The following is a 20546-nucleotide window of genomic DNA, read 5'->3' as shown; positions in this document are numbered from 1 at the left end:
CTGTTCTCAGGGGACACACCAAAAATTGCAATTAGAGGGCATGGGGTTAGGGGGATGCCCAGAATAACAGAAAGGGAGTTGAAGAAAGACGACCAGAAGGAGTCGAGCCTAGGGCAGGAGAAAAACGTATGTGTATGATCTGCAGGGGAAAGGGAACATCTAATACAAGAATCATCCGTGTCAGGGAATAATCTCTTTAGCCTAGCCTTAGTGTAGTGGATCCTATGTACCACCTTAAACTGAATAAGGCTCAAACGAGCACAAGTGCAAGTGGAATTGATCCTAAGCAGCGACTCTCTCCACCAGTCCTCGTCTAGTGCCAGTCCAAGCTCTTTTTCCCATGTATCCTTTAGCCAAACAAGGGAAGATATTTGCGAGGAGAGTAAAAGATTGTAAGTTGGTCCAATATTGTTTTGTGATGCTGATGGAGACATTATATTATCTAAAAGAGTCTCCTCGGGTAGGTTAGGAAAGGATGTAAAATTAATTTTAACAAAACTACGAAGTTGGAAATATCTGAATCGACCATGAATAGATAAGCTAAATTTAGTAACAAGGTTTTCCCAACTACCAAATATTTTGTCTAGGAAGAGATCACAAAAAGAGACCAGACCCTTCTTTTTCCATAATTTAAAAGTTGGGTCTAGCAAAGAAGGTAAAAAGAGGTGGTTATTGCAAATAGGGGAAAGGACAGAAGGAGATTTTAATCCAAAATGTTGCCTGAACTGTTTCCAGATTTTTAGCGAAGAAAGTACAACCGGGTTATTAGTATACAGAGAAGGCCGCGTTGTAAGTGAAGCAAAAAGCAGTGCAGGTAGAGATGAAGTGCAAGAGCTGGCTTCTATAATACACCAATTAGTGTCAGGGGAATGATACCAAGTTTTAAGCTTCTGGACATTAGCAGCCCAATAGTACAACTGAATATTAGGGAGAGCGAAACCTCCATCACGTTTGGGCCTTTGGAGGATTGATAATTGAATTCTGGGGGACTTGCCCGCCCATATGTATGAAAGTACAGTGGCATTGAGTGATTTAAAAAAAGATTTAGGGAGAAAGATCGGGAGAGTCTGGAAGAGAAATAGAAACCGAGGTAATATGTTCATTTTAATTGTTTCGATGCGACCCACTAGTGAAAGAGGTAGTATCCTCCATCTCTGAAGGTCTGATGTAATCTTCTCAGTCAATTCCACAAAGTTATTCTTATAAAGTGAGCTAAAGGAGTGTGAGATGTTTACACCCAAGTATTTAAAGCCACTAAGAGATAAATGGAAGGGTAGCGCGTCAGGAGGAATCAATTTCGCTAACTGGTTAACGGGGAAACATACACTCTTTGCGATGTTCAGTTTATAACCAGAAAATACTCCGAAGGCCTCTAGCAGATTTACTATTCCGTCAACACAACTTACTGGGTCTTGAACATATAATAGTAGATCATCAGCATATAGTGCTACTCTGTGTTCGACACCTCCTCTAATTATGCCTGAAAATAATGTGGATCCTCTCAGGGCTATAGACAGAGGCTCTATAGCGAGTGCAAAAAGCAATGGCGAAAGGGGGCATCCTTGGCGTGTGCCACGTGAGAGAGGAAAAGGAGGCGAGGTTTCGGAATTTGTTTTAACTCTTGCCACTGGAGCAGAATAGAGAAGACGAATCCATGAGACAAATTTAGGGCCGAATCCAAATTTTTGGAGGATTGTGAACAAGTAGTTCCATTCCACCCGGTCAAATGCCTTCTCCGCGTCGAGCGAAATAACCATCTCAGGATTTGGAGAGGCAGAGGGAGTCAGAATTACATTTAGAAGTTTACGTACACTAAATGACAGTTGGCGGCCCAAAATGAAGCCTGTTTGATCCTCTGATATAATATCAGGGAGGCAGGCCTCAAGTCGGCATGCCAGTATCTTTGCCAGTAGCTTGACGTCATTGTTAAGCAAGCTAATTGGTCTGTAGCTACTACATAGGTTTGGGTCCTTATCTTTTTTTAGTATGAGGGATATCAGCGCCTCGTTCAGTGTCGGTGGCAGAACTCCCTGCTCTAATGAATCATTAAAAACATCTAATAATAAAGGAGCAAGCTGTGCAGAAAACTTCTTAAAAAACTCAGCGGAGAAACCATCTGGGCCGGGGCTTTTGTTATTCTGCATCAGAGAAATGCCAGAAGTGATTTCTTGTAGATTGAGTGGTTTATCCAAATTTTCTGCTGCTTCCTTACTTACCGATGGTATATCTAAATTATTAAGAAAAATTTCCATGCCAGAGGTATCAGGGGGAGGTTCTGATTTATAAAGGTTAGAATAAAACGAAGAGAACTCCAAGTTTATGTTTGTTGGGTCTGTAGTCAGTATCTGGGCAGAGTCATATATTTGGGAAATAAAGTGAGAGGCATGCTGATGTCTCAACTGTGAGGCTAGAAGACGGCTGGCTCTGTCCCCATGCTCATAGTAAGTTGCTCTTGTCCGTTGTAATAGGTGTTCTGCTTTATTTGTTGTCAGGAGGTCAAATTCGGTTTGTAACTGCAGACGTTTAGTTACCAGAGCAGGATTTAGAGAAGAGGCATGTTGCCTATCAATGGCTAAGATAGAGTCTATAAGTTGTTGCTGCCTTAATCTTCTGGATTTAGACAAGTGCGCACTAAAAGAGATAATACGCCCACGTATAAAAGCTTTTAAAGTTTCCCATAATAGCGATGGGGAGACGTATTCAGACCTGTTGGTCTCTAAAAAGAAATTTATGTCTGAAGATACATAGTCGCAGAACTCTGCATTGGCCAACAGACTTGTGTTCAACTTCCATCCTCCTTGATGCCTATGCGAACCCGAGGGAAGACAAAACCCAATTCTGTGAGGAGCATGATCAGAGATTACTATGGCAGTGTAATCTGTAGATCTGACGAAAGGTAAAAGGGCCTTATCAATAAAGAAAAAATCTAAGCGGGAGTAAACTTGGTGGACAGTAGAGAAATAAGAAAAGTCTTTAGTTTTAGGGTGAAAGAAACGCCAAGGATCAACACACCCCACCCGATCCATAAGTGTCAATAATGTCTTAGACATAGCTGTTGGCATGGTCGATCTGGGCTGTGAACGATCGAGGTTTGGATCAACAACGCAGTTGAAATCTCCTCCCAGTATAAGATGATGAGAATTTAAATTTGGTAGATGGGAAAATAACGTGGACATAAAATTTGGGCTATCCCAGTTAGGTGCATACACACTGACTAGCACAACCGGCGTTTGATGAAGAGTACCAGAAACTATAATGTAACGACCACCAGGATCAGAATGTATATGATCGGGGACAAACTTAATTCGTTTATGTATTAAAATGGCTGTGCCCCTGGATTTACTATTGAAGTTGGAGTGGAACATCTGACCAACCCATGGTTTACAAAGCCTAGAATGGTCAATTGTACGTAGGTGAGTCTCCTGCAAGAAAACAATGTCAGCGGAAAGATACTTTAAGTGTGAGAAAACCCTGGAACGCTTAATCTGCCCCCCCAAACCCCGCACATTCCAAGTAATAAAGTTGATTTTATGTCTGGCTATACCCCCTGGCATTACAGAAGCACTTGTCATTTATAATATGTAAGGTAGACAAGACTGAGTGTAAAAATAGTAGTTTGGGAACCGAAGGTATAGAAAGAAGAAAGAGCGAGGAAAACAAAAGCCGACAAAAAAAAAAAAAAAAAAAAAAAAAAAAAAAAAAAAACGACAATACAAGTCGTACCCTCCCCCCTCCCACCCTTGAGTTATACCAACGAGTGTACATACAACCGGATAAGCATGAAGTGTCATATGCTCCTAACATTGTATTTTTGCATACCCTGAATATTACAGTTAACCGAAAGGAAGAGAAAAAGCAGCCTGGAAGCAGTATCGCAACCGCGAGCTTCAAAGTGGCTAACCCCAGTGACATAACAGTGCACAGATACCTATACAATTGGAGCAGTATTGCGAATAGGCTGTAAATTGTGAAGTGGCATTGCTTAGTCCCAAGCCTAAAACAGTCTTAATCATGAAACCAGAAACGGAAAGGGCTACTGCTACTGTCATAACGAAACAAAATGAACATAGCTTTCACAGCAGTCCAACTGAAGACCGACAGAACTAACCAGAATACTAACCAGAATAGCAACACCTGAATATATATATATATATTCCTTTCTTTTCCCTTCCTTTTTCAATCTGTTGCTGAAGTCTCCTTGGCTGGAAAGTACTGTCGGTAGAAAGACTCCGCGGCCTCGGGAGAGTTGAAGACGTGCTCCCTGTTGTTGTGGGTGACTCGGAGGCGCGCCGGATACAGCAAGCCGAACTTCACTCCCCGTTGGTAGAGAAGCCCCTTAACTGGGTTGAATGCTGCTCGCCTTCTCGCAACCGCCGCGCTAAAATCCTCAAAGATTTTGATTTTATGGCCGTTATAAGAAGAGTCCTTATGTGACTTTGCCCACCTTAGAACAGCCTCCTTCTCCATATAGCGATGAAACCTGACAATAATCGGGCGCGGAGGATCATCCGGTCGGGGTTTCGGCTGTAGGCTGCGGTGTGCGCGGTCTAGCTCAGGTGGCCCAGAAAGTAGGTCCCCCAGCAGGTCAGCGAACAGCCCGGCCATATAAGCTCTAGCATCCTTTCCCTCCACGTTCTCCGGGAGTCCCAGCACCCGGACATTTTGGCGTTTTGAGCGGGACTCCAAGTCCTCCACTTTCGCTTTGAGCTCTGTATTCTCTTTCACCACCGATCTCAGGTCAGACTGGAGCCCGCTCACGTCCAGTTCTAGCTGCGTTAATCTGTCACTGTGGTCGGATAAGCTAGTCTCCATCTCTCTGATAGTAGAAGTTTGTTCAGCCAGGCTTAGCTGGAACGATTCGACCGACGAACGGATAGGTTCCAGGGAGCTATTTAGTAAAGCTGTGAGTTCGCCGGTCATGTTCCTCCTCAGTTTTTCAAGTTCTAGGACAAGCGTTTCCGTCGTTAGAGGTGCTACGTGGTCTTCCTCCATACTGCTACATAATTTAGCACTCTGCTGCTTTTCAGCTTTACTACCTGATTTTCCTGCTTTACTCATTTTGCTTCACGAGTTCCGTTTTGAAGCAAAGTAACCGTTACAAAATAAAGTATTATGCGATGGTGAAGGGTATTTAATGAATAAGCTAAATCGAAAGGGTGCGGAGCTCAGACAACGTGCGTCTTACCACCACATGGCTTGAGCCGGAAGTCCAAGGTGGTAATTTCTAAAAGCTATAAAAACATCTCTTAGTGAGTGGATTTTAAGCTAAATCTTCACTGGGGACATCAGAGACTTATTTTACATCTTATAAAAAGGGGCAAAACAGACCACCAATGCTCGTTTGTACAGATAATTGCTTTTATTTCACAATGAAGCAGTGTGTCCCTAATTCCAATGTACTATGAGAGCAAGGTGCTCTAAAATAAAACCCTTTAATATTCTGTTTCAGTTGGAAATGTCACAATACTGAAGAAAAGTAGGTGTAAAATATGCTGATTATTATTATTATTATTATTATTATTATTACATTCAATCATTTACATTTAATAATTTATTATTATTATTAAGACAGGGCCAGCTTGGCAGTGAAACCATGCTGTTTTTCTAAGACACAGAAAACAAATTTCTCATCTATAATTGCCTTGGCTTGAACAAGACAACAGAAATTGCATAAAAAAAGAAAAAATGACAGATGTGTGCTAATTTCTGCTGTTTCTCTATTGTGTGGATCAGCAACAATATGATGAGAAGCAACAGGTTTCTGAGTGCAATGAACTGGAGTCAAACCATTTTCCTCCTGACTTTGCTGCAGAGTTCAAGGATGGAATTGACACCACGGTTCATTGTGTACATAATGAGCCTCTTGCAGTGGTGTCAACCTCTGTTAACAGTACACAGATCCTCAGTTCCAGAATGCTAAAGCTGCAGACGTTAAGGCTTGATCAGTTTGGGTATGAGAAAGAGGTGGGGGAAACTGTCTGCAGCTCCAAACACCTTGAGAACATGTTTTCATGATTGTATCATTTCAAAATATTGTATTCTAAAGTTTGTCATAAGTCATCCAGTCTAGAAAGAGAATTTACTGGTGATCCGAAAATGCAGAACATTTCTCACTATTTATTTACTGATACATTCAAAAAAAAAAAAAAAAAAGAAAAGTTAAAACAACAGTGCATATATTATTTCACTCTGTATTGCTGTATGTTTTTTCACTCTGTATTGCTGTAGCTTTCCTGAGCTACACTAGATGTAAAGTACCCAAGATATTACAGATTGTAGGGACCTATAGAATGCAACAGTGGTCTTCTGAGAATAAAAATCAGATTTAATTTTTCATATATAGGGAAACTGATTTTAAAGTATAAACAATAATAACAACAATGTATAAATCTTTAAAGACTGATCTACCTTGAGCTCTGAGATTGTTAATCAATGATATAGGATTTTTTAGAAACGACATGTTCCTTTTCAGTCGGTCATGTTCTATGTTACGTCAGAAAGAGACTGACAAATGGGATCTCGTCTGAGAGCCCAATCACCTTCGAGTGGTTACAAAATGAGCCAATGGTACATTGAGTACCTTGGTCTGCGGAATTTGCATCGCTAGCTTCGCCCCGCAGACTGGGTAAATAAGGAGCATCTAGAGCAACTTGCATTCAAGCTTTCGCTTCGGAGCCGAGCACTTCGCTTGCTGCTTTCACTGGAGTGGTTAAAGATGAATCAACTGGTGTTAGTGTGACCACACGATTCAGCGTTTCATCTAGGTTTCTTGCGTCAGCTAAAGCGTTCCTCTGAGCACTTCAGCACCTAAAAGAGCTATTTCCTCTGAGACAAAAAGAGAACGGGCTGAGTTTGCGTCTTTTTAAAGATGTCATTTCGCCCGTGTGTTCCTGGGTGCAGTCGATATATTGCTCTCCATGACGGCCACGATCGCTGTGTCACGTGTCTGGGCTTTCAGCACGCTGAGACTGCGTTTGTGTATGACTCATGTTCTCATTGCGGGGACATGACCATCTCTGTGTTAAGACCGAGACTTGTTTATCTTAAGAGGTATAGAGTCCCCTCTGCCATACCCTGTTCTAGCTCCTCTTCTCGTAAGAGGGCTACTTCGGCTGGTGGCAAGGGTGATCTGAGGGTTACCATGTGGGCTTCCCCGATGAGCCAACCTCCTCGGGCCATTCTGTTGTGATGCAACTGTGTCCGCAGAGCACCTCCGCTTGGCGTGGTGGTCCCAAGCTGCCCTCCAAGACCTGTAAGTTCTCATCCATGCTTGCGGCCAAGGCTTGCAGAGCTGCGGGCCAGGCCACTTATGCCCTGCACACCATGGCCTCCCTTCAAGTTTACCAGGCCAAGCTACTCAAGCAGCTGCATGGACCTCGCTCTCCAGGCGACGGAGATCACTGCACGCTCCTTGGGTTAGGTGATATCTACTTTGGTGGTCCAGGAGCGCCTCCTATGGCTAAACCTGGCAGACATGAGGGAGTCTGATCAGGCTCCGCTCCTCAACTCCCCGGTCTCCCAGGATGGCCTCTTCGGCGACGCGGTAGAGAGCTTTGCCCAGCAGTTCTCTGCCTCCCAGAAGCAGTCTGAGGCCATCGGACACATCCTGCCCTGGCAGCCCACTGCTGCCTCCACCCTGCCGCCGGCGCAGCCGCCTCAGCCTGCTCATTGCCGAGGGCACCCCCTGAGGCCTTCTCCACTCCCGCTCAGCCACAGCAGCTGCCTTCACCCCAGCCACAGTGAGGAGACACCGAGAGGGGCATGGCAACTGGGCACACTCCGAGTGACCATCACTCCGGCCTGCCTCAGAACCTTCACCCCGTGGTCAGACCCCTCATTTCTGGCATGCCCCTAGAACCGGTGTCCAGACATGTTTTTGTGTCAACAGATGCCTCTGCAATGGGCATGTTGTGTTAGGCTCCTGGACGGGACCCCAACTTCAGTTGCATGCCAATTGCCTCGAGTTGCTAGCAGTACGGCTTGCTCTGCACTGCTTCGGGGCCCTGCTGAAAGGACAAGCACGTTCTGGTCCGTACGGACAACACTGCAACCGTAGCGTACATCAACCATCAGGGTTGCAACTTGTTCGCCATCTTTTCTAGTGGAGTCAGAAGCATCTGAGGTTGCTTCGTGACATTCAGATTCTGGGCAGGCTCAATCGTGCAGCCGACGAGCTCTCACGGCAGCAGTCTCGGCCCAGGGAATGGAGACTCCACCCCCAGTCGGTTCAGCTGATTTGGGAACGCTTCGGAGATGCTCAGGTAGACCTGTTTGCCTCTGCAAATTCCCACTGCCAGTTGTTTTACTCACTGACTGAGGGCACCCTTGGCACGGACGCTCTGGCACACAGCTGGCCGCTGGGCCTGTGCAAGTATGCGTTTCCCCCATCGAGCCTTCTTGCACAGACGTTGTGCAAGATCAGGGAGGACGAGGAGCAGGTCCTCATGGTTGCGCCTTTTTAACCCGGCTGGACCTGGTTCCCCTGAGCTTGTACTCCTCGCGACAGCCCCTCCATGGCCAATTCTTCTGAGGAAGGACCTTCTTTCTCAAAGACCCTCTGGCACCCACGTCCCAATCTTTGGAACCTACATGTGTGGGTTCTGGACGGGTAACAGAAGGTATATGTACCATGCCACTGCATGTGGTAGCTACCATCACTTCAGCTAGAGCCGTATACACCAGACACGCCTATGCTTTGAAGTGGAACCTCTTCGTCACTTGGTGTTCTTCATGGTGTGAGGATCCCTGGAAATGCTAGATCGGGTCAGTGCTTTCCTTTCTTCAGGAGGGGTTGGAACGAAGGTTGTCTCCTTCCTCCCTCAAGGTCTATGTGGCCGCCATTTCAGCTCACCATGACCCTGTTGAAGTTAAGTTTCTTGGGAAGCACGGTCTGATCATCAGGTTCCTGAGAGGAGCAAGGAGGCTCAATCCATCTCGCCCTCACCAAGTCCCCTTTTGGGACCTCACAGAGGGCTCCCTTTGAAACCTTGCTCTCAGTAGAGCTTAAGTTTATATCTTTGAAAACTGTCACTTCCTCCTGGGCACTTGCGCATGGTGCCTCGCTAACAGACATCTGTAAAGCTGCGGGCTGAGCTACACCTAACACATTTTCGAGATTTTATAATCTCCATGTAGAGCCCGTGTCCTCCTGGGTACTCACCCCTTCAGGCCAATAAGGACCTGCTCGGTGTCAATCCGCTTGCTGTGCCATTCCACTCCGCAGACTGGATGCGTGCGCTATTCCCCTCAGGTGAGTTCCTCATACAGAACCCTGGGTTCCTCCAGCACTGTTGATGTCCAGCATTTGCGTACACGCCCCTTCGGTCAGCCCTGTGTGGGACTAGGTGCCTCCATGTGTTGTGATTCCCCTTCCGGGCAATCCCACGTCTGTATGTCCACAGTGAGTCTCTTCACAGCATGTGACTTTCCCTTGGCAAGCCCCTTGCCAGCTCTGTCATTGAAACTTCCACCCTGCGGGCTGGGTACCTCAGAGTTCATGTGTATCACCACCTTGGTGGATACCTGCCTTCTGTAAGTCCTCCTACGAGCAGGTAGCCATATGCTACCCAGTGCATTCTGTGTAAGCTATAGGCCCTCACTCGTGCTGGCCACACGACATGGTGCTATCACTCACACGGGTCTCTGGAAGACAGCCATGTGGCATTTTGTAAGGTACCCCATTCGTCAGTCTCTTTCTGACGTAACGTAGAACGTGACCGACTAAAAGGGAATGTCTCGGTGACGTGGTACTCGGCATACCATTGGCTTGTTTTGTAACCACTTGAAGGTGATTGGGCTCTTGAGATCACATTCGTCAGTCTCTTTCTGACGTAACGTCTCCATTCTATATTGGAATATTGGCATATTATTATTGTTGTTGTTGTTAATAATAATAATAATAATAATAATAATAATATTTAGTTATATATATATTTTTTATTTTAGTTTTTAAATCTACATGTAATGTAGATTTACTGTTCTTGTTTTTAATCAATTAATTAAATAATTATTTTTTTATGCTCAATAGTGAAAGCCTTCAAGAACTAAAGCTGCTGAAATATTGAATGTTCACTGTTGTGCTGCATTTTGAAATCCTATATAAAATATTATAGATTTGTGCTCTAGTAGTTCTCTGAGAGCTGAGAGCTGGGTTTGACAGTGTATATATATATATATATATATATATATATATATATATATATATATATATATATATATATATATATATATATATTAGGGCCGGGACTCTAACGCGTTAATTGAGATTAATTAATTACACAAAAAATAACACGTTAACTAAGATTAATTCATTACAGAAAAAAAATTCCCGCATTTTTAATAACTCATTTTTGCACAGCGGAACGTTTCTCACTGGATTTGTTTCGGCGGACCGATTATACTGAAGCACCAACTAGCGCTCGCTCCGCATATCACTGCAGCACATATAGCCTCAAGTACCACCTCAACGCAAAACATATAGCAGCTAACGTGGACTTTACACTTTATGTTGAACTATGTATTATTTTGTTTGTGCAACAGTTTATGTTGAACTCTTTATTGTTTTGGCCAAGGTTATTGAGAGTTGGACTTAGTATGTTATGGCCTCTGAAGCAACAGAGAGATGTTTTCTAATAGTCAGTGTTTCCAATTTTCTGAATGTAATTGACAGTATTGTGTTTTACTTAAAAAACTCTTTACAGAAGGTTCCAGCACCTATAAGCTTCCTGAATTTCTGAAATGTACTATTTCTAAATTGTTTCTAAATATGCTATTTCTACACTTCATGGCAAAAATTGCACTGGTCTGCTAGACTTGGTTGAACAAAAATAAACAATATTTTGTTGCTTAAGCTTATGTATTCAGTCATTATTCAATGGTATACTATAAATCCATGTGAAAAAAAATTACTTCTCACTGTTTTCTGGTCAAATATTTATATGCGATTAAAATGCGATTAATTTCGATTAATTAATTACAAAGCCTCTAATTAATTAGATAATTTTTTTTAATCGAGTCCCGCCCCTAATATATATATATATATATATAGTGCCACTTGAAAGTTTGTGAACCCCTTTCAGAATCTGTGAAAATGTGAGTAATTTTAACAAAATTACAGCTGAGATCATACAAAATGCATGTTATTTTTTATTGTTTTGTATTATTTTGTACTGTTCTGAGTAATATATTTTACATAAAATATGTTTACATTAGTCAACAAGACAAAATAATAATGGTAAAAAAATGCTGAAATTATTAAAATATCCCCATTCAAAAGTTTGTGAACCCTTGGTTCTTTGTACTGTCTGTGACCTGAATTATATTATATTATGGATTTGTGATGGTTGTTCACTATTTTCAAAATCATAGAGTCATTGCTGGAAAGGGTTCAAAAATGCAAAAGATTCTGGAAACTGAAGAATCTGCAGGACATGGAGGATATTTCTGAAGAACAGTGCTCATTTTATCTGTTCAGAACAAACAAGGGACTCGTGAACAATCATGGATAATCCAGGTAACCAGACACAGTATTAAGAACCAAGTTTCACAAATTTCAGCTATATATACAGTACAGACCAAAAGTTTGGACACACCTTCTCATTCAAAGAGTTTCCTTTATTTTCATGACAAATAGCCCTTGATGCCTTGATTTAGGAGAATTTATAATAATTTTATATATGTATATATATATATATATATATATATATATATATATATATATATATATATATATATATATATATATATATATATATATATATAATATTTATCAATATATAATATTTATCAATATATTAGGGATTTTTCTTTATTTTCATGACAAATAGCCCTTGATGCCTTCAGTGTGACTCAATTTTCATAGTCATATAGAAAAGCATTATATGCCAGAGAGGAGTTGATTGTGATATTAGTGTGATTATTTAGGAGAATTTATAATTATTTTTCTTATATATATATATATATATATATATATATATATATATATATATATATATATATATATATATATATATATATATATATTATATTATATTTATCAATATATTAGGGATGCCTAGAAATTTCAAAACAGTAAAACAGCCGAAAATATATGGTGCGATATACCGCCCAAAAGTGTTCAGTGCCAAAATTTCACTCTCCCTCCTGCCGTCATCCCTTCACGGTGTGACCTCAATAACCGTGTTTTGAAGGTGCGTTCTGCTCACGTACTGCTCATGCTCACCAGAAAAGCAAAATCTGCTCAAATAACGTGCCGACAGGAAATTTCTATTTTTTGTATTTGCGTTCCTTTTTGCAATTACAATATTTGTGCTGTAGCATGGTGTAGTAAAGCTAGGTAAAATGATAAAATGATGCTACCCTCTTGTGACGCTATGCTCTGCTCACATGCTCTGATAAAAATAGCTTTGTAGGACTCTTAGGCTGCATAAAATGTTAGAACTATACATTATTGGATAATTAAAAAAAAGAAAAAAAAGGTTATATCTGATTCTGTTGTATAAATGATGAATTAACTGTTTCCTAATGCTTAACTAATGATTAATAGCATGCAGTTATTATAAAGTGTTACCAAAAATTGTATTTTTACAGTTGATCACTAGGTGGGACCATTAACCCTTTAGATAGGCCTGTGAAAAAAAAGCTTAGTTTTCTGACTTGTATATGAAGCTATATGGAGTATAACATATTATATTGTGCTGTACCTCAATGTTGCACTGTAGATGTGTCCAGACATCCTTTCAGACAGATATTTAACATGAGTTTCTGCATCACGTCTATTTCTAACCAGTGGCGGCTCCAGACAATTTTGGTTGGGGGGGCAATGGGGGGTCCTGTTCATTTCAAGGGGGGTCTCATGAAAACCAACAAAAAATACAGAGGACACGGGTAATAATTGCATATTACTGCTACTAAACAACAAAAACAACACAGCATATCAACTACTTTGTTTTTAATTAATTAATCAATTGCAGTTCGCAAACAATATGCTCAAACTTTTAATGGTTCACGTCACCAATACGCATTAATCCACAAATGACTTAAGAGGTTTACTTTTTTAACGTGGCTGACACTCCCTCTGAACAGGGCCGTGCAGAGACCTTTGGAGGGGCAGGTGCTCAAAGTATAAAAGGGGCACATGGAATAAGGCTTTAAATGGCCTGCTCAAAATATCAATACAGCAATATATTTTACAAATGCTTTCATGCAGTTTTGAAAAAGAAACAATAGAGAAGACACTTTTAAGTTTAAAATAATAATAGATCTGGGATTAGAAACTGAAATGTCTTAAATTGTCCCAACCTGATGGCTTTTTCTTCTCTGTTCTACAGAATAATTAAGAACAGCGGTTATAGTAAAAACTATAGAAAACACCTGTGCCTCTACATTTTCCTCTTTCTCACCAGCCTCTGTCTCCTGGCTTGCTGTTACCTGATCTCTTTCTGTCACTTGTGCCTCTACATTTCCCTCTTTTTCTTCCTCTTTCTCCATCTCCTCATTTGATCTATTACTTTCCACTCTCTGTCCATCTAGGAACAAGGCTCAATTTGCTATTTCAGCATTAATCTATTATTTTAACCATCACTACTACTCTTGCACCTAATTAATAAATCCACCTTAAATATTGATACAAAACATAAAAAAACTGATACACTGGAATATAGTGATTCATATTATTATTACTGTTGTAGTTGTTGTTGTCTAAAATTGAACACCTTTGCAATGTAAACAAATGACAGGCTACATTTGTTATTCATATCCTTCACACTGCACTTTGATGTCAGGTATATTATGCATTTTTTATTGACATTGATATTTTTACATTTATTTGAAGAGAGATATTATTGAGTTAAAGTGGTTTTGCTGTGGTAAACTGTTGCTATTGTAGAAAAAAAAATTGCGTCACATTTAAAATATAATTATATTTTAATTCATTTCTGAATTGTTTTTATTTTTATAATGATAATTCAGAGAATGAGAACATCTGAATAAGCCTTACCAGTGTTGTGATAATTATTTTTAAAGCACTCTATGTGTTAAAAAATAAATAAGTACTGTAATATAATAAAAGTTTAGTCAAATAACATAAAAAAGACCAGACCCCTCGATGACTGTGAAACTTTTCTCCCTCAAACAGCACGCTAGTGTTACTTCTACACTACAGGCTACACACAGCAATATAAACAACATATCTGCATGTTCTCACATCACATCATTCTTTTAAAATAATAATAAGTAAATAAACATCAGAATCACTTCGCTGAGAATGAAACACCACTTACCAGCTGCCACAGTGTTGAAAATGTCCTTTAGCAATTAAAAAATGCTCGTGAGGAATCGTCCCGGTTTGGATGAGGTCAGGAGATCATCGTGTTAGTCATTTTATTTACGGCTAAATTATTATTTAGAAATTGTACTAATATTATGATTGGGCGTGGGCAGGCATTCACAAAAGGGAATGTTATTATTACACAAAATTCGAGGAAATTTTGCCTTGACAAAAGGGCACTTAAGGGGCAAAGGAGCAGCTGCTCAAGTGAACCGGTTCTTTCGGACAATTCGATCAAATAAAACCAGTTGGAAAAAAAAAACGGTTCACCGGTTCTTTTGTGCTCCATGTAATGTCATTCGCGGTGACTGCCCTTCATTCAAGCCTTCGGTTTACCCGCGCTTATAACACTAGCACAGAATCAGTTCAGTATCAATCACCAAAAGAATCAGTTCGGTTCAGACGAGCTATGAGTCAGTCTGCTTCACGCTGAATCACACATGTGCAGTATCATCAGCTCCTCGGTTCACGAATCGGACGCGTCCGGCAGAAACGGTTCTCATTCAGTGTACGAATAAATGTCAAAATAATTATTATTTATTATTATTCTGCGTAGTTTGAAGATAATTTTGTTTATATTTACCCCGGATATATATATAAAAATATATAATCAGGAAGAGGGTGGGGGGTCAAGGCGTTTTTTGGCAGGGTCTTGAGAACCCCCAGGACCCCCCCTGGGGCCGCCAGTGTTTCTGACCTTCAGGTGTGTGTAATCCATGACATCACCTACCAAGGTTATTTTACCTCTTAACCTGCACCCCGACGTGGGCGTCCTGAACTTCCCTTGTTTGCACTTGTCAATATTTACGAATAGATTAAATGAAATGGGACAAATTTAATCTTGACAAATTATACATCATTATAAAGATCTAGGCCTCAAGCATCGACTGCAGATCACTGTTTTTCAATGGAAAGCTTATAAAGAATGTATTTGCTAAATTTGTGTAAGCAGTACACATCAAAACATTAAGAATAAAAACGCAATACATACCAGATTCGTTGTAATAACTAATCATAAACCCATCCATAGCTGTAAATCCCGGTTTAATTAGAAAGGGTCATCTGAACTAAATTTCATGGAGCATGTTTAGTCCAACGAAGCAATAACGTTGTAATATGGATGATAATTCCTTTGTTAACGTTTCAGTTCTTCAGGGACAGTATTTTTTGTGTCTGTTATGGAATAACTTATGCTCAGAAACTGCGTCTTGGTAGTAAAAAAAAAGGGCATGGTTTGTAACGTACAGTGTCAAAAGCAGAATGGAATGATACACACAAAAAAATGAAAGATAGGTGGAAGATTGTTTATTTGAATTCTGGCGCTATCTCGTGACAGCTTGTGATGCGTGCTGCGATGCACCTGTCATCTGATGGAGGCAGAACTTAGCGATCGCCTTTTTCTTTATTTTTTTATTTTTCAACATTTTTTAAATATATGTGAGTGTGTTTTATGTTGAATGTGCCTGTATCTGCATGATTACCATCTTTTTGAGTGCAAATCAGCTCGCTATTACTGTGTAATCACGGCTATCAATGTGAACACCATCTATATGAATAGTGTGTGATTTATTGACTTATGGTGCATCTCTATTATTACCATCTCTATAACTGGCCATCAGCACATCAGCACGTGATAATTGACTATATGACCAGAATTCATTGTAAATGCTGCATTTCTAGCAATCTCAGGATGTTCTGTAATTGGCATACAAAGTTAATTTTTTTTTTCTTACTCAAATGATAAAAAGTACAGTCCATAGAGTCTTCTTTCCAAAAACGCCAAAATTATAAGTGTAACACACTGAAGTAAGGAACTGTTACAATTTTAAGTTAGGGGACTTTCAGTTGTGAGTCCCATAATGGGGAGTGCTGGCTAACAGGTTAAGACAATTCTTGGCGTATATGACACACGTGCTTCTCAACCAGTGCTTCTCAACCATCTTGTTCCTGCTTTTTCAGGGAATAGGGTTAAAGTAAAGTAACCCGAGATGCTCCATTCAAAGTGGATTGAAGTGTTCAAGACATGAATTTAAGTTGTATTTATTAACAGCACTATATGATATCACAATTGTCCATGTGTGAAGATGTTGCTCACTGACGATGTTCCAAAGTGAGGTAAACTTCAACAGATTTTTTCCTGCTTAGGGAGTAGGGAGCGATGAACACTGTGTAGTGACCATGTCAATGGGAACACAGTTCATGCACGGAGCTGTGAAGAAGAAACAAACACACAACACCCCTCACACACACACACAAAATTCCCTAACTAGCATTAACAGAAAAAAAGACAAAGAAAAATGGCACCTACCACTCTAACATATTCTCAATAAAGTAACAATATAAGCTTAATAGGTAACAAACAATATTAGAAGTGGGTATGAACACAATAACTTCTAAAACAACAGATCACTTGTTGTAGACAGTCAACACAAGAGTGTTAACACAATAACACTGTAAAAAAAAAAAAAAAACCATCAACAAAGTATCAACCAAAACAACTAATAATGCTTTTTGGGTTTAGAATCGAAGTCTCACACTGAAACCTCCACACACCCCTTTGCACTGTATAATGCTGCTGCTTAAATCTTTCACAGATTCCCCTCCTGCTACGATCAGATCACTAATCATTGGAATCAGGTGGCAGCCATTACCTCCTGCTTATGGGAAGTAAAGGGGGAGTGAGAGAAACAGAGAGAAAAAAAAAACCCAACAACAACAAAAAACATATACGCACTTTGAGGCATCAGACTATTTTGATAAATGGAACAAATAAAACTAATAGAAGAAAAGTCTGGAAAGATAGTAAAGAGAGCCAAGGTCTGAAACCGTTTATATCAGGGGTTCTCAAACCTCTCCATGTAGTACCCCCAGCACTGCAAGTTTTGTATGTCTCCATATATCTGAAACACCCACTTCAGGACTGCATCCGAAAACTTAGGCAGCTGACTTGCTGCCTCACAAGGCAATGACTTTGCAGGCAGCGTTTTTGCATGAAGGCACCTCATGAAACTGATTTCGGACAGACTTCTGAGGCAGCATAACGATTTAATGATCTGCAGCAAAAAATAATTAGTTTTTGTGATAACCAAACGAACATTTAATTACTGTAATACTGATTTTTTTTTGCTAGACAATTAATCAAAGTGCAAAAAGTTAGTCAGAAACATACATTTACACACAAACTGACCATGAAACAACTTTTAGATACCATCTTTTTTTATTATTATTTTTTTTAGCTCAACCATCATGGAATGGATCGCACAGGATTGTGGGACATCAAAGGCAGTGAAGGATACATCTATACTGCCTTCAAAATTTGATCAGAAGGTGGCACCTCTGAAAGACAGGAAGTAATGCAGAATTTAGATTTGAATATGAATTCTGAATTCTCCTCTTACCTCTGACATCAACAAGATATTTTCGTCCTTACAACTGCCGCTCACTGGATATTTTCTCTTTTTTTGACTTTTGGCTGTAAACCCTAGAGATGGTTGTGTGTGAAAATCCCAGTAGATCAGCAGTTTTTGAAATACTCAGACCAACCCCTCTGACACCAACAAACATTCCACGTTCAAAGTCACTTAAATCCCCTTTCTTCCCCACTCTGTTGCTCAGTTTAAACTTCAGCAAGTCGTCTTCACCACATTTAGTTGCTGCAATGTGATTGGCTGATAAGCAATTTGTGTTACCAAGCAATTGAACAGGTTTACCTAATAAAGTGACCTGTAAGTATGTGACATATAAAAAAAAAAAAAAAAATATATATATATATATATATATATAAATAGAGAGAGAGAGAGAGAGAGATAGTATATATATGATATATAGTTTGTAAATATTAGTCATGTCCCGTTTCATTTAATCTATTCATAAACACAGACACGTCCAAACAAAGAGCGTTCAGTGCGCTGGCGTCCAGGTGTGGATTAACAGGTTAACCTAGTTGAGTATTAAACTGCTAGTAGGCTATCTGTTAGGCTTTCAGCAGCACCCCATTATTATTATCATTCAGAATGCTGTTCTAAAGGACACCAATATCGATTGTAAATTTACATTTATAAAATGAGCAGAGACAGATGGACATGGATTTATTGCACAGGGAGGGAGGGAGAGAGTTAGAGCAGACAGCAACACAAAAATAATACGAGTAACAGCCTATTCAATAGTGTGTTCAGTATTTGAATTTTTTTTACAAATATATTGTACTAATTTTGTCATTAGGCACTTTAGAAATTGTGTTTTAATACACTACTGATATTTTTTTTTTCTTTTTTTTTTTTATGTCTCTTCTGCTCACCAAGACTGCATTTATTTGATCCAAAATATAGCAAAAATATCAATATTGTGAAATATTTCTATTATTAAAAATGACTGATTTCTATTTGAATATATTTTAAAATGTAATTTATTCCTATGATTTCAACATCATTACTCTAGTCTTGAGTGTCACACAATCCTTCGGAAATCATTCTAAAATGCCATGTCATATGACATGTCTTCATCACTATGTAGAAATATTTGTGTAATGCCTCCCAGATGTTCAGGCAAGGACAGAAGGCATGGTTTCATTCATCGCAGTTAGTCTTGGAGCAGCCATGTCAGGGAGATGCTGTGTGTGTCTAGTCAAAAGCAAAACCACTTTATTTGGCCTTCTGAAAGTAGATGCATTTAGGAATCTTTAAGATTACTTAGAACAGAACAGCAAAGCATTTTATGGACGACCATTTCGTGAAGGAGGTAATTCTGACTTTGCTATGACAATCTGCCTCTTCTGAATCAGCTACTGTATGTATGTTTTGTTATTAGTTTAAGTAATTGCTGTTGAATGCTCAAATGAGGAGTTGTGCGCATCGCATGTGTGTGTGTGTGTGTGTGTGTGTGTGTGTGAGAGAGAGAGAGAGAGAGAGAGAGAGAGAGAGAGAGAGAGAGAGAAAGAGAGAGACGGCCGCACAGTGGAGTCAGTTGACTTAACCGTCTATGGCTTGTGTACTGCAAACACATCACTGTGTCTGTCACATCACTGCGTTACCATTTCGGGCTTGAACTGATGGTAAAACTAAGGACATTATTAAATGTCTTTACATTTGAAAGATGAAGAATGTGGTTATGTAAAGGGGAGTTTCATTTCCGACGAGTGCTGTGGTGTTCACCCAATACCAATGCACTGGGCCAGTTGGCCAATCAGAGCAGGCTGCGCTTGTCAGAAGGAGGGACTTTGTAGAAAACAACATGTTTGAGAGCGGCAGGGCATAGAGGACCAACAATAATGTACAGTATTTGAAAAATTATGTGTTTTTTTGAACATTAAAGCATGTAAATATATTATGTTACACCAAATACACAAAATAATGATCTTAAAAAAAACATCATATGATCCTTTAAATATAATTTAATGGGTTTTTCTTACATCCACAGTTTAGACTCTCATCCTTGTGGTTTTCTGTAATATTCCTGTAACAAAAGCTAGGTGCTAAATGGCATCAACATGCAGGAAGTGATATCTTTTTTGGTGGAAACATCATCACAAACCTCGGAATGCATTAACAATATATTCTATTTCTATTCTGTTAATTTTCTTGTCATTGTGTAATGTTGATAAATAATTAAGATAAAATTAATAGTATGTAAGTGTCTGAGATTATGGAGAGCATATTTCTGACAGTCTGTTGTGTTTTATTGATATTTATGTGTCCTTAAATTACACCACAAGCATGTTCATGTCCAGTGTTAGTCTCCAATTTTTGTCACCAACTTCAGTATTACTGTTGCCATGGATATCATTCCACATTCTGAGCAAATGATGAGCACAGTGTATTTATTTAACTTTTAAAACTTAAAATATCAAACTCAAATTGTCAAAATATCAAATTGGCTGATTATATTGCAAACCATCTCACTCACTATTTCTTCTTTTGGCTGTAATTATCTTACTAAATGTGTCTCTCTCATTATTATCACTTCCCAAGTGCTAGTCTTTATATCAGCTCCATATTTGGAAATGAGTGTTTAATGATGCTTTGTCTGATCTTGAAATTGAGCTTCCTTGCTGGCCGGATTCCATCATAGTTAAGCAATGTACTACATGCACTGTTTTGATACATAGGCCAAGCTACATTACACAACTGAATGCTAAAATAGTTGCCGCATCAGTGTTGCTGTCCTTGTTGGAGAAGATTAGCTTGATGTTTTTTGCAGAGGGTTTGTGAGTAACGCATTGTAT

This window comes from Carassius gibelio, chromosome A11 (assembly GCF_023724105.1).
Source record: "Carassius gibelio isolate Cgi1373 ecotype wild population from Czech Republic chromosome A11, carGib1.2-hapl.c, whole genome shotgun sequence".
Classification (NCBI taxonomy): Eukaryota; Metazoa; Chordata; class Actinopteri; order Cypriniformes; family Cyprinidae; genus Carassius; species Carassius gibelio.
The sequence above is the reverse complement of the archived record's forward strand: the minus strand, read 5'-3'. Positions refer to the sequence as shown.